General features: G+C 37.8%; 1 long non-coding RNA gene across 1 annotated transcript in view; it reads left to right on the top strand.

The window, feature by feature from the left end:
• LOC125611363 overlaps positions 1 to 8,135 on the top strand; it is a 60,923-nt gene extending 52,788 nt beyond the window's left edge. Inside the window, exons 2-3 of the long non-coding RNA XR_007341518.1 lie at positions 1,790 to 1,873; positions 5,267 to 8,135. This is a non-coding gene — a long non-coding RNA (uncharacterized LOC125611363). The remainder of the gene's footprint in view (positions 1 to 1,789; positions 1,874 to 5,266) is intronic.
• The last annotated feature ends 7,625 nt before the right edge of the window (positions 8,136 to 15,760 follow it).

Raw genomic sequence — 15,760 nt, 5'->3', positions numbered from 1 at the left:
CAAGAATCTACTCAGCCACCTCAAAAGAAATCATTACTTTTGACAGATTATTTGCTTTGGGAGTGAATGTCCTCTCTCTAAACACAAACATGGTCATATTGATGAGCTGACTTTATAATGCACACACTTATTCAAGTTTCATGTACATGTCTAATTAAAATCTCTGCTCTGGTTAGAAAAAAATCTAACAGGAAACATGCAAAAAGAACTATGTGTGGAGAAAGCAATGTATGCATCTATTCTTTCCTTAGCCTCTGCCTGAGTATGGCAGCTTAATAGTGTCTGGATGTATAATTACAAATGGAGAATTTCCCAATTAGCCTAGTTTTTTTTTTTTTTTTTTTTTTTTAGACAGGGTCTTACTCTGTTTCTGAGTGTGGCCTCAAATTTGCTATCCTCCTGCCTCGGCCTCTCAAGTAGCTAGGATTATAGGCATGTGCCACCCCACTCAGCCAATTATTCCAGATCTTAAATCATCATGGCTCCACATAACCCACCAAGCCATCCTTAGGCCCAAGATGATGAGACAGGTTGGGATGACATGACTATTATTGAATGCAGTGCTGGTTAGTGAGAAGTCCATGAGGGCCACCGTTCTCTTCTCATCACTGATCTATTGTTTTCAGATCTTAGGTACATGTTGAAATCCATAGCAGGCAAAAGGCTACTGCTAGTTAAGCTGCGCGGAATCTCTAGCTTGCCTCCTGAGCACAGTCCTCCCTCGAACTTATAGATGTTTCAGGCTGTGACCAACTGTCAAAATGGTTTCAAGCACAATTTCTAAGCTCTAGTGAGGATGAAAGCCCTTGTACCTCCCTCTTGTTTCTTGTCAGTGCCTTGCCTGGCTTTCTGTAAGATAGGACCCATGGTTCTACAGTACAAAAAAGATAAGATGTTTGGTATCTTTCATTTTCTGCAAATGGTCTGTATTTACAATACTACTCCAGTGGTTTCTGACTACCGCTTAGGGCAATTTTGCTTAGCCTAGCGGAATGTCCTGGAAACTACTGGCAATGATTTAGCCTCCAAAATTGGAACGCATTTAGTAGAGACAGAAAGCCTATGAACAAATAGTGGGCATGTGCCAGAGTAAATAAGTGTGGTTCATGAGCTGCGGTCAGAAATGTCTCTCTTTCAGTATGCAGGGCAAAGCTTTTGCCAGCCTTTGCCATAAAGCCATCACACAGTGCAGTTTTTCCTCTCAGTAAGACAGATTCAATGAAAGAAGGCTGCTGGTCTCACTATCTACCATTGGCACCATAGTCACAGGTCATTCCAAAGGAGACCTGAGTTGAAGGGTCTTTTTCTCCTATTAGCCTTTTTCAACCAGCCTGCCAAGCATCCATGAAAAAAGAATGAGACCCATGAGGGAGTGGGAGGAGGCTGGAAAGGTTAGAAGCGGAAAGACTCTTTGTAGCACTCAAAGCTCCTCCCAGGATCTCATAACAAACCACAGAGTCAGTGTGCTTCCCCCTTTTCCAAACCCAAACTTTGGTCCTTATTGTATAACTCCTTCGAAGCACTCGGTGGGGTGATCCTTGCTGGGTGAAGTATGAGGACACGATAAGATGCTTTGCTGCCACCTTCCTTTACAGAGACTGAAAGAGACAGACATATGTGGTTTCCACTTTCGGCTGTTTGCATTTTCCTTTAGAACTTAACTCCTTGACCACATATTACAGAAGGATTTAGTACATTTGGATTGGACTAGCATGATTTCTGGTACAGTGTGCATGCTTGCCCTCTGAGCTTGGAGTTTGGTTTCATGTAGTTTTCTATTCCTCTGTAGACTGTGCAGTCTTAGCAACCACTGAAATTCAAGAAGGAGCCATTTTTTTTTTCTTAGACTGAAGAAACCATCAATCAATACCTGGTAAGACTCATTCATTGTGGGAATATTGTCTCGGGGCAGTTATAGTTCACCTTTAAAAAAAAAACACACTTTACAAAGCTTTCTTAGAATCACCAAAAAACAGTAAAATATGGATGAATGTTTTAGAACTACTGCAGATGTGACGGCTTTACCTATACTAGGTAACACATTTCCTAATTAATTCCCATAGTTAAATTAAACCAATATTCATCAGGTACCCACAATATGCCAGACATTATGGTAGGTGCTCAGAACACAAAGATGAAAGAAATAAACATATCAATAAGTATTGACAATTGTCACTTCGGAATAGTGGGACTTAAGTGTTGGTACTCTGTTCAATTTAGAAACTTAAACAAGATATCTTTTTATTTTCCTATGAGAAAGAGAAAAAATGAGTCCCTCATTTCAAGGAGCATGCACTTGATGAATATGAAGATAAGTGACCCAATCACTTAAATAATGTGTGACAAGCAGCCTAGTAGAGGGATACTCAGGATGACTCCGTTCCCTTAGGATCTAGAGCTACGCAGAAAATGAATCTCATATTCCACCATGAAGGAATAAGAACTAGCTTAGGAGTTTAGAAAGTAAAGCTGGTTTAATTTTTAAATTTTTTTGTAGTTATAGATGGACAGCATGCCTTTATTTTATTTTTTAATTTTTATGTGGTGCCAAGGATCAAACCCAGTGCCTCTCACATGCCAGGCAAGTGTTCTGCCATTGAGCCACAACCCCAGCCCCAGAAAGTAAAGCTGGTTTTAGATTCCTGTTTCTTGCTTATCCATATACTCATGGACAAATTGTTTATCCTCATAGTTTCTTACTCTGTCAAATGGGAACACTTTTGTGTCTGTATTGCTTATTGTGTTTTTGGAAGGATAAAATGTGAAAACACAAAGGAAAGGGCAAAAAAAAACTGTGCACATAATATAAATATAAGATGCTATTATGTAAGAGCCTTATTTGCTGGACAAACCTATGCAGTCAGTAGTAATTTATACTTATCTGTCTAATTAATAAAAGAAAGCAATATTTTCACTTTCTCGTCATCTCAATGTCTCCATTTTTTTCCTCAAAGCCTCATAATTAAGGACTGATGTCCTAAAGTGAACAATGACTAGAATAATAAGTTTTTGCTAGATTAACTGAAGTTGGGAGGTAGACTGTCTTAATGGAATGAGCAGAGGCTTTGAAGTAGATAGATCCACTTTTTAAAAATCCTTGTCTTGGGGCTGGGGCTGGGGCTCAGTGGCAGAGTGCTTGCCTTGCACATGTGAGGCACTGGGTTCGATCACCACACAAAAATAAACAAATAAAATAAAGGCATTCTGTCCATCTACAACTACAAAAAAATAAAAATTAAAAAAAATCCTTGTCTTTAAACTACCCCCTCCTCACTGCAAATAGGGTAAAAATTTCTACCTCAAGCATTTGCTAATATTGAATGAGATAAAGATATGAAATGTAGCTCTTTTTCTAGGCACCAGTGACACTGGCACATAATGATCCTCATTTTTATTTTGTAGTGCCCAAGGCTCTTACGAATTAATGCTATAGTAAATTAATATGCCAATATTTCAATATAAGAACTAGAGTGATAATGAATAGAAAAGGAAAAATCCAAAAAGGAAAATGGAAGGCAATTCATACTCAACACACAAAATTAGCTGATCTGGAATTTCTGGGTTAGCCTGAATATTAAATGAATGGTGGAAGTATAAAATGCTAACTAGCCTTTGCTTAAACTGAAAACTGGGCATTCTAATCTCACTTGCTTACTTTTTTGACTCCCAACTCATTCCCCCAAATTGCACCTTAACAACGACCATCACATTTCCCTTCTAGTTTCTTGGCCCTTTTGAGTCTAACTAATGCAATAATCTTGTCACCCAAGCTTCTGCAAGGAGTCCTGCCAATCACAAAAGAACAGGGTGACATGATTTCAAATTACAGAAGCAAAAAAACCCAACAACCAATTACTGGAAGGACAGAAAGTGTATGTGACATTTCTACCCAAGGTTCTGAAAAATGCTGCCATATTGTCATTATGTTGTCCCAACCCCAGCACTGTTCTCCACAACTCAGGATGAAAGCCTAACTTAAGGGGCTAGGGTTGTGGCTCAGTGGTAGAGCTCTCTCCTAGCAAGTGTGAGGCGAGGCCCTAGGTTCATCCTCAGCACCACATATAAATAAATAAATAAAACAAAAATGTCAAACAAAGAAAAAAGAAAGCCTAACTTAAGGGTGGGGAAATGCATTCCACACAAAGATCCTTGAATTCTTTTATTTTTATTTTTATTTTTAGTTGTAGATGGACACAATGCTTTATTTTGTTTATTTAGTTTTATGTGGTGCTGGGGATGGAACCCAGGGCCTCATACATGCTAGGCAACTGCTCTAACACTGAGCTACAACCCCAGCCCCCCTTGGATTCTTTTAATAATGCTTAAGTTTTGATCTTTCTCAATTTAGTGATTTTTTTTTAGTACTCGAAACACCTTTTCCATATTCCACTATTTTGTAAGAATTTCACTCTGAATTACATATTAGCAAAGGGTTGTAAGGTCTGATAAAATGTGGCAGAATCACAACTTCAGTCATATCTAATGATCATGTTTTTAAAATTGATTTTTAAATTTTTATTTCCTTTAAAATTTCTCAAAGGTACATCAGTGGGAGAAGAAGATAGCATAGGACTTGGTGGGAAAAAGAGCATCAGTTTAAGTTGGAACAGACTAAATATCAGTTCTTGTTAAACTACAGAAAGCAAATCAGATGGTTTTGGTAAAGGATAATTCAAATACATTACAAGTACACACACACACACACACACACACACTCGCAATGCATGCACAGGGTTACAAACTGAGTTTTTTTTACCTGCATTTGTTTCCCTTATGTCCCCTGTCCTTGCCCGACCTTGAATACTTCCAGTATATAGAATATCTTACTCTATTTATTTTGGTTAAAAAAAAAAACAACTACTAGACTATTGAAAAGCCATGAGAAAAACACAATTGAGAAATGGTGTAAATCAAACTGATCCACCTTTCTGACTTGTGATGTGGTCAGGGTATCTGGACACTGTCAGGGCATTGCAACCCGTATCCCAAAGTGACTTTGTTATATGAAAGGACTTTAATTTTTTTCCTCTTTGTAACCTTGTGAAATTTCCACATTAAAAAGCAATCACATCTTTCAAACTAGAAATGATTATGTTTGGCACCACAGTCTCTGGTGTAAGGGGTTGAGCTTGTTTTCACTAAAACGAAATCAGCTTTCAAAATAAATCATCTGTAACAACATTCTACTCCCCAAATCATATAATCCTATTAACAGAGTTTCTTTTTCTTTTTTTTCATTGTCACTGGGCTGACATGATTGGCCAAGTTTCAACATGGAGAAGCGGAAAACTTTAGAGGACCTGGCCAAGGCAAGGAGAGCTACCCAGTTGTAGCCTTACCAGAGCTTAAAGAGCCCTTCATTATACTCACCTGTGCTTCATCTCCACCTCACATGCTCTGTGGATAACATGGTTAACCAGTCACTCGGCAGATCAAGCCACTGAACAAATGGTCCAACTGGGACAACAGAAGCACAGTCATCCATGGTCATCCCAGTGAATAAGGCCTCTATCAAGTCATGTGCGTGCCGGTGCACTGAATGAGAACATAACCCAAGTGACTGCTGACACAGTCTTTGCCAGAAGTGTAAATTATGTGGCAACATCTAAAAGAGCACCTTATAATTTCAGATTTCTTGGGAAAGCATGTTTTTCTTTGGTGGTAAAAAGAAAAAGAAATGTCTTATAATAACCAAGGAGATATATATATATTTTTCTGCCAACAGGAAGAAAGAGCTCCAAGAAAATATGTAGGGAGTTCCCAGTCAAAATGTACTGCTCAGCTTGCCCCTTCCCTTCTAAACAGTTGGAGACACTATTTGCATTTGGATTCAATGGTCAGGCAATTGATAGCCTAATGTTCTTATTAAGATAACCTAGCTGAAGCAGCTGGAAGCTGTGGTCAATTTATACTTTTCCACCCTAATTGAGGGATCCCAAATCTTCGTTAGCCAGAGCCTGTTTCTCTTGGATGAGCTGCTTCCCTTTGAGCTATATAGACAATTCACCTCTTCTCCCTGTAGAGTCCTTCTTCACATCAGTCCCTGGGGACAACTTTGTCCATGAGCCAACAATTTGTATCATAACATTTGTATGTAGGTTGGAGAGCAAATCAGTTTTTTGGGAGTCAGTACAAATTTGGCCTTGATCGGATTTTTTTCCTGCAGAAAGATATCCCTAGGTCAGAATTTCATATCAGACTCCTTGGTTTTTAGCTTTTCTTACTTTATTAACAATTGACTGATTCTAGAATCAGTCTTGGGTTTGAATTTTGTTGTTAGCCAACTAAACTTGACCAAGGCATTGAAGCTCATTTAAGAGTCAGTTTCTTGGGACTGGGGTTTGGCTCAGTGGTAGAGCACTTGCCTAGCATGGGAGAGGCACTGGGTTCGATTCTCAGCACCACATATAAATAAGTGAAATAAAGGCCCACTGACAACTAAAGAATATTAAAAAAAAGACTCAGTTTCTTAATCTATTGAGAGTGTATAATAATATTACTTAGCTCTAAGGATTATTGCATGCATCAACTAATAATTGGAAATTAGCAGTTATGTTCCCCCTTAGAATAACTATGGGACCATTGTGCATAACATTAATTTTATATAAATGAGCAATGGCAAATAGTAGGAATAAATAATTTCATAATCTCAAACTGCTGAAAACATTTTTTCAAACTTTTATTATAATAAAAAAAGGTAATTAGATATAAATGGAGGGTTCTAAGTGTTCACCATTTACTTTGTCTGAATTCCCTAGAGGTGGATGGTTTCCTTACATTGCAGATTAAACAGTACTTAACAGCTGATTGACTTCCTAGGCCACAAGAAAACAGCAATTTTCTATGGGAAGTTACTTTTGGGTCTGAATTAGTTTTAGATAAATTGTCAAGGCTCACAGAGCTTGAATGAATGATAACTGGCTTTTGTAAGGTATCCCACTGTTTAGTTTTATGGTCATTATTTCAAATCTGTGAAAATAGAAGTTACATTAGAGAAAGAATATTTCCCTTTCAATGAAAAGTTTAGTAGTTATGTTAAATGAGTGAAGACCTGTCCTCTGCCCCATGTAAGTCATCCAGCTTTCATACAGAAATAGCCATATTGTAAGTTCTATCTTCTTATGAGAGAATATATATGTGTATAATTTTATTGGGATATTAGACAATTAAAGGGATGCTTATGACATTCTTTATGTAATTATAAAATTTTTCTTATTTCCATTCTTTACCAAATAATATTCATCTTACATACTGTCTAGATTTGAAACATACTTTTTTATAATTCATTGTATGCTGTGTGTTGCTGAAGATGATGTGAGCCAACAGATGTCTATTTTGATCTAAAATGGTTAATTGTACATAAAACAAATTAGAGTTTGACAAATCATTTCTTATAACAAATTGGGGTTTAGAAACTCCATTAATCGCGTATTTCTTCACAAAAGATTGGGCTAGACATGAAGATAATTCAACAAGTTGTAAAAACATCACAATGGCTATTTATTTAACAATATTTGTTGCTTATTATAAAGGTTATTATTGTGTACTGAGGCATATCTTATACATCATAAGTTATCTCATTGTAAACCAACAATTGACTGTTTCAAAGTAAGTTTGTAGAGTTGTACAACTATTGTCAAGATCCAGTTCTACAACAGATTGAGCAATTATTGATCCTGAGTTTTAGGTTGTTTGGACAGAACCTACAGGATGTGCAGCCAAAATGGAAGGGTCCTCAAATGAGTTTAATCATTCCTGGGTTGCTTTACTAACTTTCATCATATCATGATGAAATAATTTATATATATGGCTGTCTACCTGACTAATTCCTGAGCTGTTCAGAGATGAGTATCTGGCAAAAGTAAAAGCTTTAACATGTTTCTGATAATATTGAAATTTGGGAATATTGCTCTGTGAATGGTGAATCAGGTACCAATGCCGGTCTTAATGTTTGGTTCCTCAGGCCCTCTTAACTTTTGTTTTACATTATTTTGATGTTAACATGTAACAAACTACAAGTGTTTTCTTTTCTTTGTTTTATTTATTCATTTTTTTTTGGTGGGGGGTACCTGGGATTGAACTTAGGCACTTGACAACTGAGTCACATCCCCAGCCCTATTTTGCATTTTATTTAAAGATGGGGTCTCACTAAGTTGCTCAGTGCCTCAATTTTGATGAGGCTAGCTTTGAACTCAAGATCTTCCTGCCTCATCCGCCCAAGCTGCTGGGATTACAGGTGTGCATCACTGTGCCCGGTTACAAGTGTTTTTGTTAAATGTAAATTTTAAAAGGGCTGCACTTAACTTTGCTTACTTAGCCATTTCTGTCCAGGGACTTACCCTGGAGCTCTACTTTTGCTCGGGTGGTATCTTCACAGAACAAGGAATACTAGGTAAATATCACATAAAAGCAGTAGTTCAAAATTGCTACTCCCACACAATGATCATTGTGCTTCCAAGTAACCAGATGTTGAATATGGCATTGCAGTTGTTGAAGCTGGTATGCATCTCTCTGATGACAGTAGCTGCTAACTGGGGACTGGTGGTCTGACCCTCTCCTTTAGGCTGCCAAAACAATTATTGAAGAGTGAAAATGCAGTTTATCAATTCACTTTTGGGATATACAATGGATACCCTCATCCCCACACTATAAGACCAAACTCATTTGAATAGTCTCTCCTACAGAACAGGCAGCCATTCTGGCAGTTTGTTGACAGCCTCTGTGGAGAGGGGAGTGGAGCACTTTTGGATTTAAACGTTGTGCTGCTGTGGTCCTGGGTGAAGCAGAGCTGCAGCTAGGCCAGCTCATCTCCTACACAAATTTCTCTAAACAAAGTAAAATAGGCTGTCAGCCAAGAATCTTACATCTCTGTCCCCTCTACACACACACACAAACACTGCCCCCATAGTGGTGTCTTGGTAAGGAGGATGGGTTTTCAGTCGGACACAAAGAGGAACAAATATTCCATGAAACATTAAATCCTCAGTTCCCCTTCAGAACATGAAATCTTGACACCTACAGACAAAAGACAGAACCTACACTCAAAGTTTATGAAGTTAATTTAACTCCAAAGTGGAGTAAGCAAGGATATTACCCTATTAACCTTGGGCAGACAACTGAGCTTATATCATGGTCTGGAATCTTGCCCTTAAAATCCACAATTGCTGTGTATTACATGATCACTTGCCTGCTAACAATTACTCCCATGTGGTAGGATGACATTCTTTTCCTTCTCATAATAATGTGTCCCTGGGGCACAGGTGTCATCCAAAAAAAAGGCCTTATTTTCTACATAATTATTTTTCTAGAAGTTTGTTTGGCCAAATGGCTACCACTTATTTCATTGCCTTTAACATTTTCTGGATCAAGCAGAAATATGTAAAAGAAAAACAAAAGGGGACATTGGGCTTTTATCACTGTGGTAGGGTGGTCAGGTCAAAGGCCAAAGCCATTTAGACAGATTCTCCATTTATGAGAATGACATAAGTTTTGGACAATTCAAGATGGCGGATTCTCTTTTTTGTGTGTGTGCTGGGAATTGAATGCAGAACCTCATACATGCTAAGCATGTGCTCTACCACTGAACTACGTCTTCAGCTCCAAGATGATAAATGATTAATTTGAACATCCAAAATTCCTACATTATTAAAAAAGACTGCTGGTGTTATGCTGGCTGGTCTGATTTAAGTAGAAAATGAGCAGCTGAGGTAAACCAATAAAACTTTTAGAGCCTTAGATTGTATTTGTGGCAGATAAGATGAAACAGAACATTTCTTCTTAGTTCTTATCTCATATTACTCTATGACATAATGATGAAGCTTGGTGTGCATTTAGATGTTGTACACAGCTGTACTCTGTATTGTGTGTGTGTGTGTTACTTTGGTCACATACTTATATGGCTGTGTTCTTTATTAGGCTGTCTATGAGAACAAGGACTGTATCTCTGTCATTTTTCAGTTTGTTTCTAGCCAGGTTCAGTAAATATTTTGTGAATGAATGAATTATAGCAGACACTAAAGGACATATCTTGAATGACATGATGCTAAGCTTAACCACAATTCTATTGTTGGGGATTTCCTTAGGTCCAGATCATTAGGAGAAAACTAATTTATCTGCTAGTTTGGGCTAACTTAAACCTTCAGACAGGTAGATATTACATGCTTGTCTTCCTTTATGGAATCTGGATTAAATATAATGTGAGGTCACTCTTAACAGATATTAATAGAAAATCAGATTGGTTAAACGTATTAAAAAATGTACTTTTGGTTTTCAAAATCAGCACGGAAAGCTAGAGACCCCATCAGTGGTAACCTATTTTAGGCGAGTCTTCCTCTACTAAATTTGTGTTTAATGAAATCTGATTGTATTTATCCTGTACCTAATATATTTTTTACCCCAAGAAGCTCAGAATGGCATGTCAGATAACATCTTTTTAATCATGGTTATATTTAAATAAAGAAGCAAATGTTGTGATATTGTGGATTTTTAAGAATTGAAGTTGAAGATAGATTACTTTTGCTAGGTCAATCAAGTCAGGCTTTAATTCATTTAGTATTTAAAAACCATATTTTATATGTGCCCAGTCAATATCAGAATAGAAAAAGGTAGAAAAAGAAAACAAAAAAGTATTTAAAGTGCCTGTGCTTTGTTTAGCAATATTCATGTATCAAATATTTATAACTTGTACAAGTTAGGATAATGCTATTCATATTCATTAGGATAATGCTGACTGTTGTAACCATAAGAAAATAAAAAGTATAAGAGCTCACATACAACAGTCTATTTCTTGCCTGTAAAATGTCCTGAGTCATTTAAGGTAAGTGGTGAGTGAGAAGAAGGGATGTTCCCAGTTGGTTTTGCCTTGCAATTTGCAGCATGTAGATTCCAAGGTCACTGCGATTGTCTCTGTCTGGTAGCTAGAGAAGGATAGTGTAGTGAAGAAAGTTTAGGAGGTTTTACAAGCTGGGCACCCATCACTTCTGCTTCTATTCCATTGACCAGACCAGGTATACAGCAGTGCTGAAATGCAGGGGAAGGCTTAGGAATTATATTCTTAAGTAAATAGCCTATTTTCCCACAAGTCTGTACCAAGGAAGGTGAAGCACACAGCTTTGGGAATAGATGACTGTCATTGCCATAGAACCTAGGTAGACTTTTCTGCTTTAATCTTTTACAAGCTTTTTACCTGTCCTTCTTGTTGTCTCCTATTGGGGTCATCAAGGTGATGATTTGATGTCAGAACAGCAGCAGCACACACTGAGTACCATGGTCTGCATGTGCTTGCTACTGGATCAATTTCAATTATTTAAGTCTGAGCTTGCTCAATTTAAGCTGGTGCTAATTTGATGCCTGGGTCTATGTAACTGGGTTACATAGTTAAGAGTTAAGTTGACTCTGGTGACTCTGTTATTCCTAAGGTGTCGCCATCAACTCCAGTCTGGCTTGCATTTCCGTCTATATTGTGGTGTTGGACTGGATGGTGCCGTGCATCATTTAAACTCTTTTATAAACAGCTGTCTTTTATGTAAAGTATAATCACCTACTTGCTGTTTATTTTATAAAGTCTTTTGGGAGCTGGAAAATAACAGTTCTTCATTTAGAAAAGTGATTTTTTTTTCCTACTTCTGGCTTGGTTTTATCCCTCTCTCCTACTATATACATATATATACACACATATATATGTGTGTATATATATTTATATATGAAGAAAAAGCTCTGATTTAGTTGTCAGTAAAAATGGTTAGCATATACTGAACATCTAGCACTTGCCAGTGGTGATGGTTGATCTTATTTATCAATTTGACTGGGCCTCTGAAGTGCTCAGATTAAACATTATTTCTGGGTGTGTCTGTGAGGGTGTTTCTGGATGAGATTAGCATTTGAATCTGTGGCCTAGTAAAGTAGATTGACTGCCCCCACCCCCAATGTAAGTGTACATCATCCAACGCATTGAGGGCCTGAATGGAACAAAAGTTGGAGAAAGGAAAAATTCACCCCCTATAGTTTTTGCCCCACTGCTTGGTCTCATGCACTGGGACTCACATGATTGGCTCCCTTGGTTTCCAGTCCTTTGAATCCTCACTCAATTGTACCACCACAAGCTGGGGGCTCCAGCTTGCAGACAGCAAATCATGGGACTGCTCAGCCTCCATAATCACATGAGCCAGTTCCTCGGAAAAAGCAATATTTCTTTTTCCGTCTCTCTTCATATGTGCATATCCTATTGGTTTTATTTCTCTAGTGATTCCTGACACATGAGACAAAATGCCAAACTTTCTTACAGACATCATTTCATTTAATTTCTATTGATCACTTTTGTAGGTCAATATATTATTCCGTGTGTGTGTGTGTGTGTGTGTGTGTGGTGCTGGGGATTGAACCCAGGACCTTGTACATACGAGGCAAGCACTCTACCAACTGAGCTATACCTCCAGACCATATTATTCCCGTTTTTATACATGGTAAAATTGAGATACAGATTGTTAAGTATCAGGTCTAGGCTGCCCCAGTAATATGGTAGTACTATAAATGGAACCAATATTTGTGTGACTCCAGGTCTGTATTTGCCACCTGTTATGGTTTGGATATGTGATGTCCCTCCAAAGCTCATGTGTGAAACAATGCAAGAATGCTCAGAGGCAAGATGATCAGATCATGAGTAATCTAATCAGTGAATTAATCCACTTGAATGGATTAACTGGCTGGTAACTGTGGTAGGCAGATCGTGGGTGGAGGAGACAGATCACTGGCGGCATGCCTTTGGGACTTATATTTTTGTCCCTAGTGAGTGAAACTCTTTCTGCTTCCTGGCTGTCATGAACGGAGCAGCTTTCCTCTGCTACACCCTCTCCTTGTGATGATGTGACCCCCTCACTTTGGGCCCAGAACAATGGAGTTAGCCAACCAGGGACAACCTCTGAAACTGTGAACCAAAATAAACTTTCTCCCCACTCTAGGTGTTTTTTTTTTTTTTTTTTTTTTTTTATTTTAGTTATCGGCGGACACAACATTCTTTGTTTGTATGTGGTGCTGAGGATCGAACCCGGGCCGNGTTTTTTTTTTTTTTTTTTTTTTTGTCAGATATATTGGTAACAGCAATGAAATGCTCACCAAATCCCTACCATTTAAGAGTCTTGCCCATGGATTGCCTTCCCCAAATTCTTGTTTTCCATGGATCCTCCATATTATAAAATCTACATATACCATTAGTACTCTTGGCAAATAAATGGTACACTAAATAAAAATAGACATTTCAAGATATTTTTTCTTGATCGTTTTGTTCCTCCCATTAAATTACATGCACTGAGGAAGGAACACGCTTCTTAGAATCCAGAGCACATTTCCCACCAGATGAGCCAAGATTTGGAGCTTCAACTGCAGCACTTGACAGCATTGCTTAATAAAAAGATTTAAATCCACCTACAACTTTATACTCAAGAACAGATTACAGCATCCTTTAAAGGCAAAATAGTATGATAAAAATCATAATGTAACTGTTACCTGGTGTATATTGATTAAATGTGAACATTTTGATTTCATTACATTGGTTAATTTTGATTGGTATGGTTAACTCAAATTATGTTTAATTTGGTACTGCTGAAATCTGAATGGGAAGAATAAGTGACACATACTAGCCATAATAAAATTTTAAGCTTTGATATATGTTAAAGATATTTTTGGCTTATTCTCACTGATTTATTATAATATCCACCTGGATTTTGAGCGGACTGACACTGTGCATGACTTTGGGCATGTTGCATATCCCTTCTAAGCCTCAGCTTATTCATACATAAAATGGGGATAATAATAATGCCTACATCAAAGGGTTATCACAATGAAGTGCTGCCCGATGTGAATGTAGACCTCTAATCATGAGGATTAAATGAGATTGTGTACATAAAGCACTTGTGGCTTACCATGCAACAGTAAGTGCTTGGATTAGTCAGCTTGGGCTACCATATAGAATATTACATACCATCTAGCTTCGTTAATTTTCTCAGTTCTGCAATTGGAAGTCCAAGATCAAGGTGCATTCACCTTCTGGTGAGGCCTCTCTTACTGGTTTACAAGTGGTTGTTTTCTTGCTGTGTTCTCACATGGTTTTTCTTCGTGTGTGTGTGTGTGTGTGTGTGTACGTGTGTCTAGAGAAAGAGAGAGTTTCTAGTTTTTAATATCTCTTCTTTTTCTTACAGGACACTGCCATGGTTTGGATATGTGGTGTACCCCCAAAGCTCATGCATGAAACAATGCAAGAATGTTCAGAGGTGAAATGATTAGATTATAAAGGTGTAGTCTGATCAGTGAATTAATGCATTGATATGAACAAACTGGGCGGTAACTGGAGACAGGTAGGGTGTGGCTGGAGAAGTTAGGTCCCTGGGAGTATATCTTTGGGGTTTATATTTTGTCTCTGGTGATCAGAGCTCTCTCTGCTTCCTGGTTTCCATGTTCTGAGCTGTTTTCCTCTGTCATGCCCTTCTGCCATGATGTTCTGCCTCACGTCAGGCCCAGAGCTTTGGAGTCAGTCCACTGAGAACTGAACCACTGTAATCATGAACCAAAATTAACTTTTGCTTCTCTATGTTGTTCTTGTTGGGCCTTTTGGTCACAGGGATGAAAAAGCTGACTAAAACCAACACCATTCCTAGTAGATTATATTTATGATCTCACTTAACCTTTATTATTTCCTTACAGGTCTTATCTCTAAATAAAGTTTCATTGTGGTTTAGGCTTTAACACGTGAGTTTTGTGGGGACACAATTCAGTTCATACTACTGCTCAAAAATAGTATAATTTTTTCCATTATTTTAAATTAATTATCCTCTCAGTATACAGTTTTTTCTAACATGGATATGAAATTTACAAGTGTTTTTAAAGTTAAGTTCAAATTATATTTCTTGAGTGAATCTCCACAACAAAAGTAATTTAGATATTGAATGCAGTTACTGGTAGTGGGAGAGATTAATTTGATCTCTGGAGACATATGGTGGTGTTGGTGGTTTGTTTAGCTGGGTGGGCAAATGCTATCCAGAGAGTACTCTGCAAATAGAAATGGCTTATGTCTTGAGAATATTGGCTTACTAGAATGAAAATATTGAGACATCTTGCATGATTAGGCTTTTATGAAAAAACTAATGTTTCTTTCTTCTCCTTTCACCATTTTCCCTCTAATTAAAATGAATCCAGGACTGTGAGTGCCCATTTTGACTGAATTGGAAATCTGAAGTCAATGCTCAGCTAAGTGCATTTTTTTTTTCCATTTTATGCACTACCATCTACTTTCTGCCTCATCCCATTCCAAGCATCTGACAGGTGGTAGGAGTTTCTATCTTGAAGAATCAAGCATCTATTCTAAAGTTCAATGCCTGAATTATTCATTTGATTCTGGCATTTGGGGGTCATTTTGCTGACCACCAAAGATTGACAACATAGAGCAAATGTTAGCAAGATGAGAGGCTTGGGCTTCTTAGATGAAGCAATTTTCAAAGTAAGTCCCAATCTTAAAAGAGCTCTTTCCAAGGCTTAGAAATGACAGTCTGCTTGGGGGTGGGGGTGGTAGGGAGGGATTGTACTGCTGGACAGAGCCATCTGCATTTCCCTGGAGAATAATTTTGAAAGGTTTTTTTTTTTTTTTTTTTTTTCCCTCTCCTTTTTTTTTTTTTCGAGCAACTACACTGTTGATTTGACTTTCAGGGAAGAGTACTCCTTGTCCATGTGGCACCCCATCCAGTGGGGATGCACCAAAGGAACAGGCTTCGAG

The sequence above is a fragment of the Marmota marmota genome, unplaced genomic scaffold, assembly GCF_001458135.2.
Source record: "Marmota marmota marmota unplaced genomic scaffold, marMar, whole genome shotgun sequence".
Classification (NCBI taxonomy): Eukaryota; Metazoa; Chordata; class Mammalia; order Rodentia; family Sciuridae; genus Marmota; species Marmota marmota.
This window is presented reverse-complemented; position numbering and strand designations above follow the sequence as displayed.